Raw genomic sequence first — 22,305 nt, forward strand, 5'->3', positions numbered from 1 at the left:
GTTACAGCTTTCTATCCCTTCTTCTTTCAATTATAATATTTTGTAACTTTTTAAAAATGGGTCCATTTTTTTCAGGATGTTCAAGTTTATTAGCATAGTTTCTTTTAATTTCATGGTTTTATTTTACTTTTTTGTTTAAAACTCTCACCCACCTGGAATCTATTTTGAGGTAAAGTGAAATTGTGGTTCAAAAAAAGAAAAAAAGAAAGAAAATGAAATTGTGGTTCTAGTTTTGGGTGTTTTTTTTCCACATGGCTACCCAGTGGTCCCCACATCATTTATCAATAGCACCTCTTCTCCTCAGGGAAGCTGAGTGATGTCAGCGGGATGGCTGTGAGTGGCAGCTCCATTGTTCACTGGTAACATCAATGAAGTAAGAAGTACTGGAACAGACAGTGAAGAGGTGAACCCCCTTGCCATTTCCTCCACTGAGAAGATAAAACAAAAGAAGAAACAAATATCCAGATAAGCATGCCCAGACAGACCCCTGCTAGTCTGTCTCCAATGGCAGGGACCCAGTGGGGAACTAGTCAGATAGAATCAATCACACAGCAGGGAGCTCAAATGGGGCCTATATTGTGGTACTTAGAATATGACGTTGTCAGAATAGAGCCAGAATCTCTCTGCTTTCTCCCTCTATATTTTACTCTGCAATGTCATAGTAAATGATCAATTTCCCCCAAGTCTGAAAGTGTTTGTGACTTATTTTGCAGGGTCTCTGTCTTTCAGCTATGTCAGAGAGAATCTCCAAAGCTCCAGATAAGAGGGGGCTCACCTTCCACAGCAGCAGAGAAATAATAGATCCCATCTTCAAGGATCTCCCTGACTCCCTGACAGGAGCCTCAGTAATACCCCCAGCCACCACCTGCAACTTGGACATACAGTGGAACCTATATAATACAAATCCCAAACATAAATGCCTCAATTGTTTTTTTAGAATATTCATAGTAAGATAAGGAATAGAAGGTAAAAGGTCATTAACCCTTCATAAAGCTACTTTCACCCCACCCCACATACATGTCTCCATTTATGAAGTACTTAGCTAGGAAGTATACTCCTTCCAGTGTTCATCAAGAGGAAAGAAGAGAGAAAGTAAACCTCTCATAATGTGATGAATATTCTTTCTCTTTAGTCTGACTAAACCATTTTAGGCTACATGAGCAGCCCCACTAGACCAATAACAGTCCTCAAAGAATCCCATGTATGATTGGCTTAGTCCTCGCTTCCTAAGCCAATCGCTAGCAATCAGGATGGGACCATCATGATTGGGCCACTCTTACCTGGGTCCAGTTTTGGGTGCTGGTTACTGAGAGAAACCAAGGAAACTTAGGTTCCTCAACCAAAGGGTATGTCAGAATGACTGAATATATGTTGAGAAAACAACTGATAGTGTTCATGACAGAATTTTCTTTTACTCTCTAATTTTTTAACTCATAGTAAGATATACATAACATAAAAATTTTCATTTTAACCATTTTTAAGTGTAGAGTTCAAAGGCATTAATTACATTCACAATGTTGTGCAACCATCTGCAGTATATATTTCCAAGCCTTTTTCCTCATCCCAAACATAAACTCTGTGACCATTAAGCAATAACTTAATTTCCCATTTTCCCCTACCTCCAGCCCCTGGTAACTTCTAATCTACTTTCTGTCTCTATGGATTTTCCTTTACAAGATATTTCACATAAATGGAATCATACAGTATCTGTCCTTTTTTTTTTTTTTTTTTTTTTTGTTTTTTTTTTTTTAATAATGTTTTCAATTTTCATCTGTGTTATACCATGCATTAAAACTTCCTTTTCATGGCTAAAAATTATTCCACTATATGTATATACAACATTTAACTTATCCATTCATCTTTTGATGGGCACTTGCATTGTTTCTACATTTTGGCTATTGTGAATAATGCTGCAATAAACACTGGCATACAAAAACTGTAGGAGTTCCTGTTTTCAATTCTTGGGGTATATATCTAGAACCAGAAATATTGGGTCATAGAGTAATTCTACGTTTAGTTTTTTGGGGAACTTCCAAACTATTTTCCACAGAGACTGCACCATCTTATAGTCCCACCAGCAGTGTATAAGGGTTCCAGTTTTTTCCATATCCTCACCAACACTTGTTATTTTCCCTTTTTAAAAAAAATTATAGTCAGCCTAATGGATATGAAGTGGTCCCTCTCTGTGGTTTGATTTGCATTCCTCTAGAGACTAATGATGTTGAGCAGCGTTTCCTATAATAAGATATACCTATTGACCACGTGTATATCTTCTTTGAAGAAATGTCTAAGTCCTTTATCCATTTTCCCAACTGCTCTTCCAAATAACTAGAGTCATTTGTCTTGCTGTTCAGACCTTTATCAGATAAAGGATTTGCAAATATTTTCTCCTATTTTTGTGGGGTTTTGCTTCACTTTCTTGATAAATATCCCTTGATGTACTGTCACAGACTTTGAGTCTGGAGTTCTGTCTTGTCCAGTGAGAGAATGGATGCAGAATTGAATATGAGAGAGGCTAATGTCTGGGAGGAGACAAGAGCCCTGAGTAAGGGTCCTTGCTCCATATTTATTAGGATCAGAAGGCTTTCAAACGTGATGGATGTGCAGAAAGAGATAATAAAACAGTGATCATTGATTCATGTGTGTGAGAGAAAGGGGGTTTCAAAGGCATGAGGTGTTAGGGGTTAGGGTCAAGACAAATCAAAGACCCAACGCCAAGCAAACGGCTGTTTATTGCAGGCACCAGACACTGTGTCTGTTTATCTTAACTTTTCTAGGGGCTGAGACAAATAGAGAATGATACTTCAGGATTAACAAGGTATTTTTCTTGCTAATTAACTCTGGACGTGTTTGCCCTGCTGCAAGGGCTTTCGGCTTCTACCTGTTCTCAGACGTTTTCATCCTGTGGAAGCGGCTTTCTGCTCTATGCTTTGTTCTATGCTGGGGGTGTTTTCACCCTATGGTTCTGCCTCTACTTGTTCTCCAACGCTTTCATCCTGTGGAAGCAACTTTCCACTCTATGCTTTGTTCTACACTGGGGGCGCTTTCACCCTGAGGTGGCTTTCTGCCCTAAGCCTTGTTAACCCATTGGTGCAAGCTCAGGGAATTCTTAAACTTATTCCCCACAATGCACAAATATTTTTAATTGTTACAAAGGTCAATTTTTTTTTCTCTTGTTACCCATGCTGTCTTAGTGTCCTTTCATTTCAACCTGAAGGATTCCCTTTGGCATTTTCTGTAGGATGGGTCCAGTGGTAACAAACTTCTTCAGTTGTTATTTCTCTGGGAATATCTTAATTTCTCCCTCATTGTTCAAGGACAGTTTTGTTGGGTATAGAATTCTCAAATAACAGGTTGTTTTCTTTCAGCACCTTAAATATGTCATCCCACTCCTTTTGGTTTCAATGATTTTTCATGAGAAATTGGTTGTTAGTCTTATAGAAGATCCTTGTGTATAATGAGTCACTTCTTTCTCACTGCTTTCATGATTGTCTCTTTGACTTTCAATAGTTCGATTACAATGTGTCTCAGTGTTGGTCTCTTTCTTATTTTTATCCTATTTGGAGTTTGTTGAGCTTCTTGGATGTGTAGCTTTATGTCTTTCATAAAACTTGGGAAGATTTTTGGTCATTACTTCTTCAACTATTTTTTGTTTCTTTCTCTATGTCTTTTCCTTCTGGGACTTTCAAGATACCTATATTGGTCCCCCTAATAGAGTTGCATATATCACTTAAGTTCTGTCATGTTTCTTTCTGCTCCTTAGACTTGATAATTGCAAATTTCCTATATTCAAGTTCATAGATACTTTTTTCCTATTGTTGAACCCCTTAGTTTATTTTTCTTTTCAGTTGTACTTTTAACCTCCAGAAATTATGTTTCTTTAATCATTCTTACCTCTTTATTGATATTATCATTTTTCATACTTTATTTCTTAATGCCCTTTTTTTTTGTCCATGTTCTTCTTTTGTTTTTTAAGTATATTTAAGATTGTTGTTTTAAAGTTTTTGTCTAATAAGTCCAATGCTAGTTCCTCAGGGAATGTTTCTTTCTACTCATTTTATTTCTTTGTAGGGCCCTTTGTTACTATGTCTTTGTAGGCCTTGTAACTTTGTTGTTGTTGTTGACAACTGGACATTTGAGTATTATAAAATGGTAACTCTGGAAATGAGATTCTCTCTCTACCTCAAAATGTGTTTATTTTTCTTGATTGTTGAAGCCTATAGTCATTTATTTAATGATTTAACAATTTTTTTCATAGACTGTTTTCTTTGTTGTGTGTGGTTACTGAAGTCCTTGTTTCCTAGCTTGTGGTCACCTAATGTTGACATATATTTTTCTTGAATTCCACTTGATTGATGTAAGTTTTTTACTGTTTTTCCAGAGTTTTTACATTAGTTCTGACAATTTTTGCTTGTTTTTCAGTGTTTGTGTGGGGAGACAAGGGCTTGGAGCTGGCTACTCCTCCATTTTTATGATGTCCAACTCAAAAGAATTATTTTGAAGATCAACTCCAGAGTTACTTTTGAGTAGTGTCCTAGTAGAACCAAGAGTGAGTAAGTACTAAAGAACCAGTAATTTAACTGAACTCAAATTGAGGGCAGTAAGAGCAGTGGGGATTGTTTAATTTGCTTTGTGCAAGACACTCTCCTGAGAGACTCAGATTTTGTTTCTGAATGTGTTGAGGGAAATAAGGATGTGTAGAAGGTCCTGAGAGTTCCTGGAACATAAGACATTTCTAATGATATGAGTATTTAATATATTTAATTACCATCATTTATTATTACTATTGTTATCATCTGACTCCTGAAGTTGTCATTGACTCAACAACCACATTTTTCTCCTGCAAAGGCAGGGTAGTTGAGACTCAGGGTTAGAAGGAGGTAGAACTGCAAATAAGTCCTAGTCTTTCATTTATTAACTCTGTGATCCTGGTTAGGACAAAAATCTCTCTGTTCTCAATTTCCTCATCAAAAATAGCGGGAATAATTATACACAGTACCTCAATGGGCTATAGTAAGGACTAAATGAGCAGGACTGAGCACCCCCATAAACGTTATGATTGATATTATTGCTCTTTTCAAGGACTTGGACTCAATCCTCAAAATGATAACAGGCTTCCCTCTCACTTTTTCAAGTACAGGTCTCACTGTTCCCTGCCTCTACCTATCATAGCCTCTCTAAGCAGCTCTCAGTCTTAACCAATCCTGAGCTGGGACTTCATTCCTGGTGGATGTTTCTGTGTCCAGTCCTCTTTGCCCCTCAATATACCTGAACACCAAAAGACAAGCCCTCCATCTCCTCAAAGGGCCCCTCTCCAACCTCCCTTCCGCATGTCCACCATGGATTTTTCTTCTTTGCTGTGGAGGATTCAACCAACTATTGCTCACCATTTATCAGAACTTCTCCTTCATGTTGCCCAAGAGGACACAGTTGAGGGTAAAGTGGGAGAAAGATAGAATTTTTTTAAGTTATTTATTTTCCGTATGGCTCTTGGTTTTCTTAATCCCTCCAAATTCCTTCCTGGCACATCCAGTCCCTTTCTGGATTTTGAATTTCAAAAATCTATAGGCTCTGAAGGGAGGAGAAAGTGTTCAGGTTGTATTCAATATATTTAGGAATACCCAGGAGGACGTGGAACAGGGTTTTCTACCCCTTACTCCTCAAACTGAGGAAACATTTCCTACTGTAGGGGAAGGGTTAAGAATTGACATTTTGGAAGTCTCTATGAAAGGAGACCTGCTTCCTCTGGGTGGAAAATAACAAACCCCTTAGCTAGGATTTATATCATCAAGAGTTAGGCAGATAATCTGTCTCTTTTCCTAAGCATAGCCCCAAGATAAGTCAGAGAAAAAAGGTCATGTGTTTGTTTAGAGTAACAAAGCAGGTCTGAAATGATTCTGGAAACCACAAAGGATGACTTAGCAGTGGCCTCTGTGGACTGACCACTGAGGGCAAAATGGAACGAAAGGCATATCAATAGGAGCTGCCATGAGAATTTAGCACTGAGACCTTTAACTCCCAAACTTATAACACAACAAAGTAAGTCCAAACCCAAGGAAAATGGAGGAAGACCAATTTGACTGAAATCAAATATGTACATTCCTGGCAAAATGGAGACATGAAATGAAAATTAAGTCACAAAAACAATGTGGAATTTCTGTCTTTCTTGAGGTTGAGCTGCTACATGAGCATCTACAGAAAGACTTGTGCCTATGACTTTGTTTTCATGATGAAAACAGTTACATGGCTAGCTGGCAAGAAGAAGGAGCAGCTTCCAGAACCAGAAATACTAGCTGAAAGGTTGGCCTGACAGAAACTCCCGTACTTTCACTCACCTACAGAGCCCCCATTGGGCAATTTCCAACTGGAAGCAGAGGGTAAGAGAAACTGTATAATACAATCCATTCAGGTCAGCCACTTAGCACTGAAAGCATGGTGAAGAAAGGTAAAGAATGCATCTGGAGAGCAAAGGCAAGATGTCCAGAACACTATGTGATAATACTGTTATCAGAATCAACAACTGGGAAGATTGTTTTCTTGATCTGGCCTTCTTCCGGGCGCTGGAGAGAGATAAGCACAAGAGGAGGAAGAATATGGAGGCTACTTTGGTCAATAAAGTTACCACTCAAAGGATCATTTTTAGAATCCTTCATCCAAGGTGGAGAGATTAAGGATAGAGCAAGGAAATGGACTCAAATCTTAGAAAATATATTGTGGATCACACCAAAGGAGTGAGATTGATAACAGTGGCAGGTGAGAAGATGAAGTAAAGGAGTCAGGTATCAGAACAGCAAAAAAAAAAAAAAATAATAACTCTGAAAAGTCTTGGATTCCCATTGATTTCACCATCTCTGTGAGGGTAGGTTTGAATAGGTGCCAACCATATCCAGATCATTATGTTTCTCATAGAAGCTACACCCATGTGAAAAAAAAAAAACTAGAGAACTGCACTGGGGGTATCTTCAGGGACTTCTTAAGATCCATCCAAGTATGCACCCCAGATCAGAGTTGGAGAGCCATGTCAAGGAATGTTGAGTTGAGTTGAGTTGCAATCGACTAGTTGACATGATATTATGCAATTTAGTTAAATGTTTGTTTATTTCTAACTTGTGATTTTATTTTTGGAGACAATATTTTTTTTCCAAATCTCAAATGTTTTCTTAGGACTTTGAAAAGCTCAGACAAGGATAGTGAATGGAAATCCCTGAGCAACAGCTGTGTGGGTGGCCTGAAGCAACTTGTCCAGCTGGAAATTTGAGGGTGGTGGGTTCCAAGAGAGAAGCTGCCAAGAGCTAATAGAGCACCTAATTGCCAGACCAGATTGAGAGAGACTTTTAGGTAGCTCATAGATATGGGAAGAGTTATTCACAGGTAGAAGAAAACTAATCAGTTTCTTAAAGTCAATAATCAACTAGTAGAAAAGTCAAACACTACACAAGAAATGGAATGTATAGCACGCAAGTAACATCAGCTATGAACAACACGTACATCATCATGGTAATGTAAACGTTGAATACTGATTTAACCAAAAATTATCATTTAACTGATTGAATGGTGGGAGAAGGGAGGTGATATAGGCCCTGATGTTTGAGTACTAAAAGCTTATCTTCCATAGTGGGGAATAAATAGATACTAGATAAATTAAATAAGGAACCACAGGGTCAGGCATATTATTTTAAAATATGGAGGTTAATATCAGAAGAAACTCAGCAGCTGCATCTGCCAAGCACATGCTAATATTTAGCTTGTGAATAACAGGAGGCAAAAAGAGGTGTCCATATGTGGGTCCCCAAACCTGGCCAGGTGGGAAGAAGCCATAAGGTGGCAAGCCCTAGACACTGTAAGTTTCCCGTTCTTTCAGCAGCCTCCTCCTTGACTAGCTTTACAGAATATTTATTGCAGTTGCTTTTCTTTCTGGCAAACATATTTTCAATGGACATCTAGAAAGTTAAAGTGGAAATCTCAACATAAACCAGAATAGTATACGCTTTCTCTCACATCTTCATTCTCTATCCCACCTTCCGTGGAAGGAAAGAGACAGTCACTCACGGACCCTGAACAACAGAGCTCTGCCACCTTCAACTCAGACTTTCGATGTCACCGTGGTGAGTGCTGAGGTATACTTTCCAGGTACCTCCAGGCCTAGGTGCTGAGGAGCATTTTCTCTTGAGGGGCTCACGGCTGAGATCCTCTTGAGGTATAGGCAAAGGATGCTGCCTTACCTGAGGTTATCGACACCCCCCCCCCCAGGAGAGAGCCCACATCCAGTGACTTTGGATACAAAGCCCCAGCCTCCTTTTCCCAATTGAGGGCATCTCTAAAGGACCAGCCCAACTTCGGAGCAGCCCTTGGGATCAGCTAAGGCCTCTGCTGGGACTGAATTCAGATGAACTCTGCGTCCAGTCATGCTCTCCTGCACATGTGTTGTTCCCGAGAGCACCATGCAATAAACCTACATGCGGATCTCCTTCTCAAAGTCTTTTTCCATGGAACCCAGCCTAAGGAGACACCTTCAGAGTCTCTTTCATTCCACCTGCCAGAAGGGAAAAGGGCATGAAGGGATACAGGGGGGAGTCTTGGATGCCGAATCTAGAGGCAATAGGCATGACTTCCATTGCTTAGAACCCAATCACATGGCCATACTTAATATCTGTGGAGGTGGGAAAATGCAGTCCAGCAGTGTCTCCCAAGAATTAGTGAGCACTTATCTGTCTCTGCCATTTGTACCTCCCTTCTCTCTCTCTCTCTCTCTCTCTCTCTCTCTCTCTCAGGAAAAACTCATCTGCAGCATCTGAAGAATTAAAATTTGAGGCACTTAGGCATGAGTCTTCATGGGAGAAGAGACACATGTTGTCGGCATCAGGATCCCTGGACTTTTTTCTCTTATTAAGAACTCCTTCTGTCTTCTACTAAGGACCATTATATTCAGCCTGTAATTAAATCTTGGGTGTTTCTTCTGCCTTCAGAAGAATTTTTTTTTTTCAGAAGGAGCAAAGTGAACTTGGAAGACTGTAGAAAAGATTAATATAAAGTTAATCTCTATTCCAAAGGTCATAAATTCCAATGTTTTGAAGAACTAAAGGGAACCGTGTGACCTGGTCCTTTCTACCTAGAGTTGGCAGAGCCCAGCGGGATCAATAAAGTAAAGAAGACATTACCAGCAGCCACCCGATCCCTCAAGGCACAGGGCCAGTTCAGAGAGAAGACTGTATACGTGCTGAGGGGTCCTCAACATGAGCCACAGAAAAGAGACCAGGCACTGAGCAAGTTCATCTCCCCAGAACTGGGACCCAGCAAGTTTTGTTACATAATGAGAGATTGTTTTGTTTTGCCTATAACTAAAAGCATTTTCCAAAACATAAGAGAGCTGGGACTCTTTCATGGAGATCCTCCAAGCCCTGGGGAAGAGTCTAAGACCAGAGGAGAATTCAGGTGGATCTAGGTGCCCTGGGCACCCCCCTCCCCTGTCCAGGGACAGTCCACCACCTGTCAGCCAAGAAGACTCAGTGCCAATGAACAGCAAGTGTTCACTGTCTACCCACTAGTGCTGAAGGTAAGCATAACTGGCCAGCCTCTGAGAAGTGGCTATAATCCCAGGTAAAGATGCTACTTGCCTCTTTAAAGCCCCAGTGCATGTAGGTGGAGAAGTGGCTTCAGAAGACCAGAGCCCGGTGCCCTCCTGTAACTCCCCTGGGACACAAACCTAACATCATTTTGGGTAGCAGTGCCAGTGAGGGTGTTTCTTTTCTTCTTTCTTCCTTTGCTCCTGGCCCCATGCCCTCATTCACCTGCCCTTGTCCCACAGTGGCTAGAGGCAGAGGGTTCCTGTTCTGTGTCTGCCTCCCTCTTGCTCTCTCCCATTGTGCTCACCTTCTCTCCTTCTGCCCAGCTCTCCCTGGCTACTCAGTGCCCTACCATGTGCCTCCTGCCTGTGCACAAGCTGGCCTTTCTTCAGTCACCCTGATACCCTGATGGGAGTGGCGATAGCTCATCTTCTTAAAAGTCTGACACTATGTAGCTTTTCCCTCTTTCGTTAGTTTCCTCTGGAATTTTTTCTCCGTGTTCTGACACTTCTTCTCTTCTCTTCTTCTCCTTGGATCTTTGTTTTTCTTCTCTTTTTGTCACACAGACCCACTGCTGTGTGTCCATGTCTGTGTTTCCTCCCTGTAACCCATACTCAAAGAAGGAAAGTGGGGCAAATCCTCCTCTGGAGGTAACAAGATTCAAAAACAAAACAAAACAAAAAAGAGAGAGCTTCCATACACACACCACATGACAAGACTAGAACTCACACTTGGACACTTAACCACTCTTTGGAAGCAACTATATTAAACTTTTGCTGTCTTTGTACATTTTAGGCATTTGAAAGATTTCCCAAGACTTTGAAGGATAAGCACACAATTTGACCTTGAAATGGGACACCCAACTGATGTGTTACCTTCCACTCGACTCAGAATACCTTTTGAAATGAGCTATGGCTCCAACCTAGCATGTCCTGAGAGAAGAAGGAGCTCACGCACACCCCAGAGCATGCTACATTCTCCAAACGAATCAGACCATTCCTCACCTCAGTCCCATGGAATGAGAAGAAAATATGCTTTCACTTTGTTTTGTTTATGACATGATGTCCAATCTATTGAGTTCCAATTTCTAACTCCCCTTCCCTATCACTGGAGAGAGAGTTATCATCCAAGCTGATATGAGGAAATGGAAGCCCACTGGTTCCAACCTGCTGTCAAATCTCAAGTGATTGAAAGAGAGGACACCTGGCATTTTTAAGATGCATTTCTATCCATCTCTCTTTTGATCCTACAACAGCACTGTCCTATGAGTACAGGAAGCTGAGCTGTCTCTGATTATCCAGTGAGGCCACACCCAGGGGGTTATGCAGACTTGACTGGCTTCTTCAGGGATTATATTCTGCTCAAGGCTGCAGCCATCCACCAACCCTGGAAAAGAAGCCAGTCATGGGACAAGTCATGATTTTACCTGGCAGGTGAAGCCCCCATAAGTCTGAGAAGCCAAGCTGGCCACCCCAGAGCTAACAAGTAGACTGAGGTTCCTCCATGGCCTGGGCCACCTGCCCCTCCAGCCCTTTTCTCTCATGTTCCTTTGATCCTAACCAATCCCAAAGTGATCTGATGGGGAAAAAATGCATTTACATCCATAAGTAAAAATAATCTCTATTTTACAGAAGAGGAAACTGAGACTCAGAGTAGTAAGGTGTCTTTCCCAAGGTTACACAGCAGTTAGCACAGAGCCAGGTTTAGTGCTTATTCTTCTTTAGCCCTCCCCTCAGTTCTCTCCACACCAACTGCAATAAATGATAATATTATCCCTAAAGACGTACAGCACGCAAATAAGTCCTTGAGATTAAGCTTTGTGATTTAGGGATGAGGTGATACAGAAAATAGTGATTTTCTTTCCCAATAATGCTTAGTCTAGAGGTTTTTTGGAAGATATTCTTGTTTTATGAATGAGGGGGCATGGTGTTACAAAGGTGACATAGAAAACGATACTTAAATACTTAAATGGAATATCTACTATGTGCTCGTTACTAGAACGTATATTTATCTACGTTGTCTTAATAATCACGAGGACACTATGAAGTAAGGGTATACATTTATTACATGGAAAACCAAGGTTCTGAACATTTAATGTACTTCCCAAGGTCCAATCACTTACAACAATGCCCTTTCCATGGCACAGCCACTATCACTCCACTAGAAAGCACAGGGCATATAGCAGGTACAGTGCGGGGGTTTCCCAGACCTGCAGATGGACCTTGGCTCCCCCACAGAGCCCCATCGCCACCCAGCCATGGAAGATTCCTTGCGGCTACACCTCCCTGGTCCGAATGCATCCCACTTGCCTTTACATCTGCCTCTATCAGCCTGCTCCTTATGACCTCCAATGCCAGAAAGTCTTCCACTGGATTGTAAGGACCACAAGGCAGGGTCATATATGCTTCAATTACTAATACAGCCCATAATAAGCACAGGCCCTGCCCAGAGGAGGCACTCAATATGCATTTGATGAGAGGAGGAAAGAGCAGAGTGTGAGCAGAACAGCAACCCTGCTTATCCCTTCCATCTAGACTTTGAGAGATCAAGATTTCCCAGAAGGGATAGACCAGTTCACCAAATCCTAGTTCCATGAGTTATTCCTTGGATTTATAAGAGAAGCCACCTAAGAACCTGTTTTTAAAAGCATTGTTTGTCCATCAAGAAGTGAATTTATAGGAATTTGACACCCAAAAGGCAGGCTGAGGTGTCAACGAACCCAGGAATGATCATGACCAATTGGTGGAGGGGGGAACCAAAGGGTTGTTATGTTAATGGGAACCAAAGGCTATTGGGTTCATACCCCAGTTCTGTCACCGGTGTGTTGTGTGATCTTGACCAAGACACCTAAATTGACTAAGAGATTTTTGGTCTCAAATAATAGAAAATTCATATTGGCCTACTAAGAGGAATTTATGATTCACGTGTATGAAGAAATATAGAGTTAATTGGGGCACTTTGGTCAGGAATATAGCTACTCTTCTCTGCCTGTCTGGTTCTTCTGGGTCAAACTTATTCCTGAGGTCCCTTTGCTTATGGAAGCAAAATGGTTGTGGCAATCTCAAGCCTCACCTTGCCTACAACACAGTCTATGGAAAGACACTGAAAATGTGTCCAAGAATTCATGGTGACACACTGGGAAATTCATTCTGACCAGACTCTTGGGTCACAAGTTCATGCACGAACCAGAGCAGTCACTGAGACAGAATGTGCTGATCAGCCTTAGCTAGGTTGCAGTCTCCTCCCACACCACAGAAAACACATGGATCACCACTGGAAATCTGGAGCCCTTGTGAAGGGAAAAAGAGAAGGACGCTGGAGAAGCTACCCACAGAAGTCCAACAGTCCTAGGTCTCTGGGAATGTTATTTCAATTGTTGAATATAAAACATAATAATGACTCTCAACGTATCACATGGGAATCGTGTGATCTCAAGTGAGATAATGAGCAAATACACTTTTTAAAGTCTAAAGCTCTGTACCTTTATCTTTCACAATTTACAGACTCTTGACATTCTGATAAATATATAAAACATTTATTCCAGCAAAAAAGAAAAGAACAAATACAAAAACTTGTAAATGTAATTCCAGAAGCCCACTTCTGGGCCATGCCGGGGATGCTCAATGAAGGCCTGTTTGCTCCATGCCCATTCTTTCCCATGGACTTAACATAAAACCTGGGTGCCAGGATTTATCAATGTAATCCCATTTAATCCTGATGACAACCCTATGAGGGTGGTGCCATCATGCCCATTGTATGAATAAACTGAGACTCAGAGACACTAAGTGACTTGACCATGGTCATAAAACTAATGAGTTGTGGAACTAAGACTAGAACCAGGTCTCTTGATTCAACTCTAATGCATTATCATGGCACTCACTTGGAATGCCTTTCCTCTCTGCTTCCTCTATACAAATTCTACCTGTCCCTGAGGCAGCTCAGAGCTCTCTCTTCTAAGAAGCCTTAATCACATTACAATTCATCTTACATGAATTATCTTCAACTGGTTGTGTCCTGCTTCACCAGAAATTTGGGAAGGACCCTAAAGGCAAAGCCTTGGCTCACCCCACCTCCCGCCCAGGCCCTCTTCACAAGATAGTTCTGTTGGATCATTAATGGGTCAGCCTCAGGTGCTGGGTGAGCTTCTGCCTGACAAGGAAAGGCCACCCAAGGATGCCCCTTCCTTTTGGCATCACAATTGTCAACTGTGGCATAAGAGCCACAGTTCCTAGACATATGTGGGAGCACTAAACACCCGAAGCTGGAGAGAAGAGCCCTGCAGCACTAGGAACTCACATTGGCCTTCAGTGCAGACCCTTCTCCTCTTCCCCCGTGGTCTCCCAGGGACTTGAGCTGTATGCTGAGACTCGCCATACATCTCTATTGTCACGGTGACCGTGGCTATCCCACCCCAACACATTTCCCTTGAAGGGAACTGGCAGTGACTCTCATCATCACTCTTGGGTGTGTTTAGTAAGCCTCTACTTGTGTCAGCCACTGCTACTGAGCACCTGCTCTGAACAGGCTCAAGCATGCTCTCATTGTTTTCTCACAATGACCCGGAGAGAGAAGATGACATTTCATCTGATGGTGAGGACTTGGAGAGCCGCCCACAGTCACACAAGAAGTCTGTCAGGTCCCAGAGCCTTTGCTGACCTTTATACCTCCTTGCTCTGTGCACACAAACATCTAAGCACTCTCTCTAACTCATGGCTTCTGCCACAGCGAGTCTCCATGAGCGTCATCACTGGTGGTTCTGGGCAGAGACGGGGACCCTAGAGGTGCCTTCCTAGCCAGCCCAGCATGGATGCACACCACCACCTGACAAAGAGTTGTGATGAGATGCCACTTCCATCTCCAGCCTCCTACCATAAATATTCCACATGTTCCCATGGCACAGTCCAGCTCTAGCAGGATTTCTGGTCCTGTCCTATTAACCACTCATAGACAGCCTGCCATTGCAGCTAACCTTCCTTGTAAGTTCCTTGAGGACAAGAAAGGTGCCGTTCCCACCTCTTATCCCAAAGCATCCATCTTTAGCCACACAGAACACGTGCAAGTTTCTATGGTGAGAATCGAAGTAGAAAGCAGCTGCACAATTGCAGCCCAAAGCCTGTTCCTGGGCAGGCACCTCTTCTGTGTTGGTCCTCTGGCCTGTTTCCCCTCCACACATGAGGCAATCTCAGGTTTATCCATCTCCCCCACACCTTCCCTGGCTGCTGGATGCATGTAGGGAACAGCAACAGCACTTGCCAACTGAATAGAGAATCCTAGTGCCCCGCAGCACTTTCTAATCATTCCCAGGGCCTGAGGCTGATGAGCTGAGAGAGGCTGGCAGTGGGCCTGCTTAATGACCATGGGCAGAGCATCCCAGCAGGCCCTGGTTCCCCATGGCCCCAGGGTACGAGGCCAGCCTGCATTTGTTAATAAGGACACAATCTCCTCCCAGTGGGAGTCATGCTGGCAGAGTTCAAACTTCTAGAGCATCTTGTACAAAATGCCATTTTCCCTATAAATCGAATTAGCATCTTATTTTTGTCTTACTACTCTAAAGTCTTTCCCTTCCTGCCCTCAACTGTCCTTCCCCACCCAAACCACACATACTTCCTAATCAACAGCTGCCTCTGGGTGTTATCCCCAACACTGGTTTTCTTCATTAGGTCCATAAATATGTCAGTCAAAAAGGACACACTTGAATGGGCTCCCACCAGCCAAAGATGAGGCAATCCAAACACCATAAAAGATAAATTCTGTAATGGATTAAAATCTATTAAATACAGAAAATTCATGAGTGTAAAAACATCTATAACTGAATGTAAGGTATATGGGAACTCTGCACCGTCTTTGTAACTGTTTTATAAATCTAAAATTATTCTAAAATAAAACATTTATTTAAAAAGGGACAAGTCAGCGCCTGGGTGGCGCAGTCGGTTAAGCGTCCGACTTCAGCCAGGTCACGATCTCGCGGTCCGTGAGTTCGAGCCCCGCGTCAGGCTCTGGGCTGATGGCTCGGAGCCTGGAGCCTGTTTCCGATTCTGTGTCTCCCTCTCTCTCTGCCCCTCCCCCGTTCATGCTCTGTCTCTCTCTGTCCCAAAAATAAATAAAAAAAAAACGTTGAAAAAAAAGGGACAAGTCAGACACAAAAGGCCACATGTTATATGCTTCTATTTCTATGAAATGTACAGAATAGACAGATCACACTGTGGGAAAGCAGATTAGTGGATGCCTGGGGCTGGCAGAAGTGGGGAACAGGGAGGGAGTGCTTACTAAGGATGGGGTTTCCATTTGGAATGAAGGAGCTCTGGAACTAAATAGTAATGAGGGTTTCACAACATTGTGAATTTACTAAATGTTGCTGGATTGTACTTTACAATGGTTAAAATGGTACATTTTATGTCATGCATATTACCACAATAAAAACAGAAGAATGTTTGAATGCATTCTGAATGTACAACAGAAGGTAAAAATATGTATTAGAATAATAGTAGTTATTTAATTTCAAGATGGCAGATATTCCTGGGAAGGAATACAGAAAAAACAAGATGAAGCCATGGAACTTAAGCTATACATATTCATTCATTCATACATGCAAAAAATGTTTACTGAATGTCTGCCATGTGTCAGTCACTGTTATTTTTTTTTTAATTTTTTTAATATTTATTTATTTTTGAGACAGAGAGAGACAGTGTGAGTGGGGGAGGGGCAGAGAGAGAGAGGGAGACACAGAATCCGAAGCAGGCTCCAGGCTCTGAGTTGTCAGCACAGAGCCCGATGCGGCACTTGAACTCCCCAGCCTCGAACTCACCAGCCATGAGATCATGACCTGAGCCGAAGTCTGACAACATTTAACCCACTGAGCCACCCAGGCACCCTGTCGTCACTATTCTCAGGGATGGGATACATCTGTGAAAAGGAAACATAACTAGCCTTGTGTTGTATCTATAAATTTATTATGTGTGTCCTGGAACCAATATGGCTACATATTATCAAATATGTGTCTTCATGGCTGGCACTTACATCTTTTATGTTTTTATGAAGGCACTGTAATAAGTTATATGACAAGATTGCCCCATTTAATCATCATCAACCTTATGAAGTAGATTTTAATCCCCCTCCACAGATGAGTCATAGATGATGCTTTCAGAGGGGTTGCAACTTGCACAGTCACACAGCTAACAAGTGGCAGAGCCTGGCTCACAGACAAATAAGGAAGTCCTTATATAAGAATGTTTCTAGCAGGATATATTTGGTCTGTATAGGTTGCTCTTTACAAATAAACTTGGGATTATGGATTTATGGGATGCAGCTGACTGAACAAGACATAGTCATAAAGGCTCTCAGCCTAAGAGAATAATGAAGAATAAACATGAAGAAGTCCAAAATCTAAGTGGCTTTCTTTGTGCTAACTTGTACTGCACACATCATTAGATCTCATCTGTTACTTGGAAACATGTTCCAGTTCAGAAAAAGGGACTTTTTTTCTTTTTTCTTTCTTTCTGAAGCTGCACTTGATGGCTCAGATCTCAGATCTCTGGAAGATATCAGTTCTATAGTGCTATGTCTGTATCTACTGTTTCCTTGTATCCTACCTAAAAATTAGTAAATTTCAGTGTTATTAAGATTTTTTAAATCTGACTTTATGATATTTAGCAAACAAATAAGCAAAAACTCCTCATTGGTCCTTGTAGGAGGTTGCTAGGGAATCAACTCATTTTTCTAAAAATTTATAAAGGGCAAAAAACGAGCATTTTTCTGTCCCTTCTGCACAAACGGTATTTCAGAGTAAATAATATTTCATAAGGAAAATCTCTCTTTATTAAAGAACTCCAGCTAGTAAAAGCAAAACAATCAAGAGAATTTTAAAAGCACCATTTTGCAAGCCCTAATAAAATAATGGATCTGAGTAATGACAGTGGATGGGTGCTAAAATCATTAGGTAGAAAACAGACAAGGGGCATTATCAAAGATGAATAAGGCTGAAAACACAGATCCATCCAGCAGGAAACATAGGACAACAAGATACCTTGAGCCACCTGACATGGCAAGAAGTCCCTAGCACCCCAAGAGTACCCTGCAAAGAGAGCAAACATGAGCCAAATCAGGCATCTAGATCGCCTGCCAGTTTACGAGGAATATGGAGGGAATAACAACCCAGAGAAAACCAGGATGCAGCAAGGAGCCACCATATCCTAAGTCCTATAGGACAAATGATGGGATTTCTTAAACAAAAAAGGGAGGGTCATGTAAAAGGAGCAGGGGAGATTAAAAGAGACATAAGATATAAAGCAACCAAATGTTGTTTGAATTCAGATTCAAATGAGTCAGAGATAAAAAAGACATTTTTGAGTCAATTAGGGAAATCAGAACATATTCTGATATTAAAGAATAAATACTTATTTTGATAGGTTCCTTTTGGTATTGTGACTATGCCTAAACTATAAGCTGGAAATACATGTGGAAGTGGTTACTGCTGAAATAATATGACATATAGAATTTGGATCAAAATACTCAAGGAGAGAATGGATGAAATGAGATTTGTCACATGCCATGAGTACACGAGGATTGCTATTCTTTTCTTGGAATGTTTGAAATTTTCCACAATAAAAGATGAAGTCATTGTTAAAAGAAGGAATAGTGAGCAAAGGAATTTTTTAATGTTAATTATTTTCCTGTGCATCTGATGACACCCCAGTGGCTCTCACCTCTCCTAGGAGCACACACTCACACGACCTGAGCCCCCACAATTAGTTCCAGCATCCACAATGCCCTGTGGTCAGATGGGCCGTTCACCCCTAGGATGGCTACCATCACATGGTGGGCTTATATTGTATTTCCTGTGGTGATCACTACCTTGCAGGCCCTTAGTAGGGGCACTGTGGGTGATAAACTGGACCCAGTGAACAGCATGGTGGGTTGGGTAGTTTGTAATGAATCCAAGAATGAGCTAATGTGGACTAGCATGGGAAAGATTAAAAGTTTGAGGCAGATGGTGTGGAATGGAAAGATAATGGATGTGCTGAACTTGGCTGGCTGGAAAACATGTGTGGAATGGGATGATTTGGATGGGATGGGATGGGATGGAATGAAGTGATAATTTAGGTTTTGCTTATGAAAGTAGCAAAAAAAAATGGAATAGCAGTGAAGTAACAGAAACTTCAGAAAACAAATATACACCAGGACCGACAGACTCAAACAAGTTTATTATAAAGTGACTGGCAATATCACAGGACCCAAAACACTAAACACCTGTTGTATTGATTTGATTGATACCAAATCATCTTAATTTTTTGCAGTTGAATCCAAAATATCAAGTACAACTTCCTAAAAGCCATAATGAGAAATGTACATGTCTGTGCTCCCCAGACTCCCAACCCCCACTGAGATGTTGGTTCACATGGATTTGATTATCTTATTCCTCATATCTTAATAAAGAAACTTCCCTCTGACCAGGTGCCCAGGAAGAGTGGCTTCTGCCATGAGGCAAGGTGGGGCAGGAGAGGCAAGACCCTGGGAGGGGTGTGTCTAATATACCTTTCCATTGTTGTGGTAGATCTAAGATGGCCACAAATCCTCTGACACTCCCATCAGGAGATGTGTTTGCTCCCTTTGAACTGGACAGGTTCTGTGTCTGTTTTCATCAATGGAAGATGTCGGAAGTGATGTGGTGCCAGTTTCCAGGCCCCAGGATTCAAGACTGGCAACTTCAACAGCTCATCTCTTGGACTACTCACTTTTGGAGCCCTGGGTTGCCACGTAAGAAGTCCTGCTACCTATTTAGGGGGACCACCTGGACAGAGAGGAGGTGCCCACCTAAGCCCAGTCAGCCCTCTACCTTACACCCCACCCCAGGACACCAGGCATGTAAGAGAAGCCTCCTTGGAATCTTGAGCTGCCAGCTGAATGTCACTAATCAGCGCCGCATGGAGCAGAAGAACAACGCTGCTGAACCCTGTCCAAATTCCCAACCCTCAGATCATGAGCATAACAAAATGAGTGATGTTTTAAGCCACTGAACTGGAGAAGTTTCTACTGCAACGACAGATCATTGGAACAAGCGGTGTTCTCTAAGTATGTGATAGAGAGTAGCTTCCCACTCCCATCCCCAGGTGGTGGAGCTGTGTGCCGAGAGCCACATTTGTTTCCTGTCTGACTCAACCTTGTCACCTGGGAGGGGCAGTCAGGGGCAGGAACCAGGGCAAGGGCAACGAGCCCACCTTGCTACTGACCCACAGTCCTGAGCCCTGATATAAGAAGCCACAGATGTCAGGCAGGGTCTCTGCCAGGTCTGTATGTTTGCTAGGACACTGACAGACAAAGGAAAATCCCAAAGAAAGGATAAACAGAGGAAAATACATGGAGGTGGTAGACTGAGACCTGCTGAGTTGCCTTGTGCAAATGCCTGATTGTTTCAGCAAATGCTCTCCTTCCCAGCAGCAACAGTGGCTGCCATTGCTGAGCTCCCACTGCGCAGGGAAGCCTGCCAGACCTTACAAGGCAGAAGGGGTTGTGGGCCTCCCTCTCTGGAGCAGCACAGCAAAGGGATGAAACACACAGCCACTGGAATCACAAGCACTGATTCGAAAGCCCACTCTGCCACTTACTACACCTCCCACTTTGCTCACTGATAAGACAGGGGTGAAAAGGCTGACTCTTGAGGCCTGACCTGAGGCTGACATGTCATGGTGTACAAAAAGTGCCCAGCACAATATGGGCTTTTGGCAAGTGTCACTCCCGCTCCCTAAACTCTCAGACAAAACCCCCAACACTTCCAGAGTAGTGTTTGTACTTTAAAAAGGAACAAAATGTTTTTCATGTGTTGTTTTAATTCTATCTTTGATCTAGGAAATCCTAAGAGCATCAGGAAAACTCAGGTTGCTTTAAGCAACCTTTACTCCCTGGGCTATAAACTTGGAATACCTGATGTGTGGAGCCCGGGCTTCTGTGGTCTCTGGAAGTGAAGATCCAGGGGGGGCTTAAGACTCTGAGAGAGCTGGTTTGGATGCCTACTCTAACACTTATTAACTCTGAGGCTAAGGCAACACCCTGTACCCCTTTGAGCCTCAGTTTCCACACCTGTAAAGTGCTGCTACTAGGGTCTCTCTTGCCAAGTTGCTGTGGGAGTAAATGCAATAAAATGCCAGGATGAAGCAGGTGATAATTAAGTAGTGAGCATCATCATTATCACTGTCATTATCACATCTTCTGCAAAGAGGACCCGCAAGGCTTGAGAGATGAGGGAGACATGTGTGGCATCTCCATGAAGGCAAAGTAAGTGATAGCTGATAGCTTCCATTCACCTCTTGACTCCAGAAACCGCCACCGCAGGGACGATTCAGCAGGGAGTAACTTAGGGTACAGGGTATGTTTGTGCTCAGAGAGACGTCCTCCTCTGGTATACAGGCTCATGGGAAGAGACATGCGAGTCTTCTGTGTATGTCTACTAAATGAGTTGGGAAAGGACCACAGTACTGGGACTCAGCAGCCGACGGGTGTCTGTCTGGTGGAGCACTGCTGGGACCCATCCATTCCCCAGGCCCTTGTTACTAACAGTCTTTACCCCAAGTCATACCTGGCAAGCTTCTGACTCTCTCCCTGAAGTCCAAACTCTTCTGGAGTGGAAAGTGTCCCAGCAGATGTCGTCCTAGGAACCAGATGGCTCAGTGAGGCCTGGGATGATGGCAGGAAGGGAGGGATGAAAGAGGGCAAGGTTGAACATAACTCTTGTCCTCTAAGAGAGAGGTCTCAGCCAACTCCTAGTCTAGGTGTAATCAAAAGGGGGAAATATCTTATTTATAACATGGCTGTGTTCTACAGAACAGAGTTACTCCATGGTGGGCCCTGCTGAGTGGAGGACAGAGGAAGCTGGGGAGTTGACAGCTCTACAAGTTGGGTGAGAGGGATGGGAGGAAGGGCAGGTTCTGCAGGAGTCCTTGTGATTAGAGATGGACTGAAGCAGCCAAAGGGTGCTGAAGAAAGAAATGACCAAGAAGGATATTTAGGTAATTTGCTGAAGGCGCTATGATGAAAGCTCCCTCCTGCATCCTCTAAGTCAACCTTCCCTGAGGGCTTCTTTGCTCCCCAGTGCTATTGTAGCAGTGGATCCTCTGTGGAACTCAGAGAAGGCAACTTTTCTTGTCTGGCCAAGGCAGTGCCACACAGAGGTGGCCTATAAAGATCAGGGACCCAAATCAGAGGAAACCAGGAGAGAATAAGACCCAGGGAAATCACAGAAGTCCTGGGGGAATCATGCCAGGTCATGGGGTTGAGAGATTGAAGTAATCCAAATTGACCTCGAGTGGAGAGACCTCAGCTGATATTTGGACTGGACATGCCATTGCACCATTTTCTGTCGGGGACATGGGTGACCTTAGGCATCACATCCTAAGATAATCTCTTGTGATAATAATAGTAGCCAAGGTCACAGAGAATATGACTGTCAAACTCCTGGCCAAAGGGCTAAAGGCCTCCTGCTAGTGATGATGTCAGCTCTCACCTAGAGGACACTGACACTGGCCAGGTTCCCACAGCCAGAAAGAAGGAGAAGGAGCCCTGGGACTTTGGATGAAGTATTGCCTTTCTACTCTGCACAGTGCTGTGCTTGCCTATGCTGGCTCAGGACAAGACAGTAGCAGCACCTACAACTTGGAGCACATTGTTAAGACCTAGGTTAGCCATGAGGAAATACAGTAACTGCAGACCTTGGGGCCAGCCCTGGCTTATCATCTATGAGCCAGTCGCCTCA

At 42.8% G+C, this 22,305-nt stretch overlaps 1 long non-coding RNA gene across 1 annotated transcript; it reads right to left on the reverse strand.

Annotated features, from left to right (window-relative positions):
- Nucleotides 1-230: 230 nt before the first annotated feature.
- LOC125911695 (uncharacterized) lies at nucleotides 231-14,051 on the reverse strand. Its single transcript, XR_007454415.1, has 2 exons — nucleotides 13,860-14,051; nucleotides 231-428 (listed from the first exon to the last, which is right to left on the reverse strand). It is a non-coding gene; the product is annotated as an uncharacterized LOC125911695 (long non-coding RNA).
- Between the last annotated feature and the right edge of the window lie 8,254 nt (nucleotides 14,052-22,305).

The sequence above is a fragment of the Panthera uncia genome (assembly GCF_023721935.1).
Source record: "Panthera uncia isolate 11264 chromosome C1 unlocalized genomic scaffold, Puncia_PCG_1.0 HiC_scaffold_3, whole genome shotgun sequence".
Taxonomy (NCBI): Eukaryota; Metazoa; Chordata; class Mammalia; order Carnivora; family Felidae; genus Panthera; species Panthera uncia.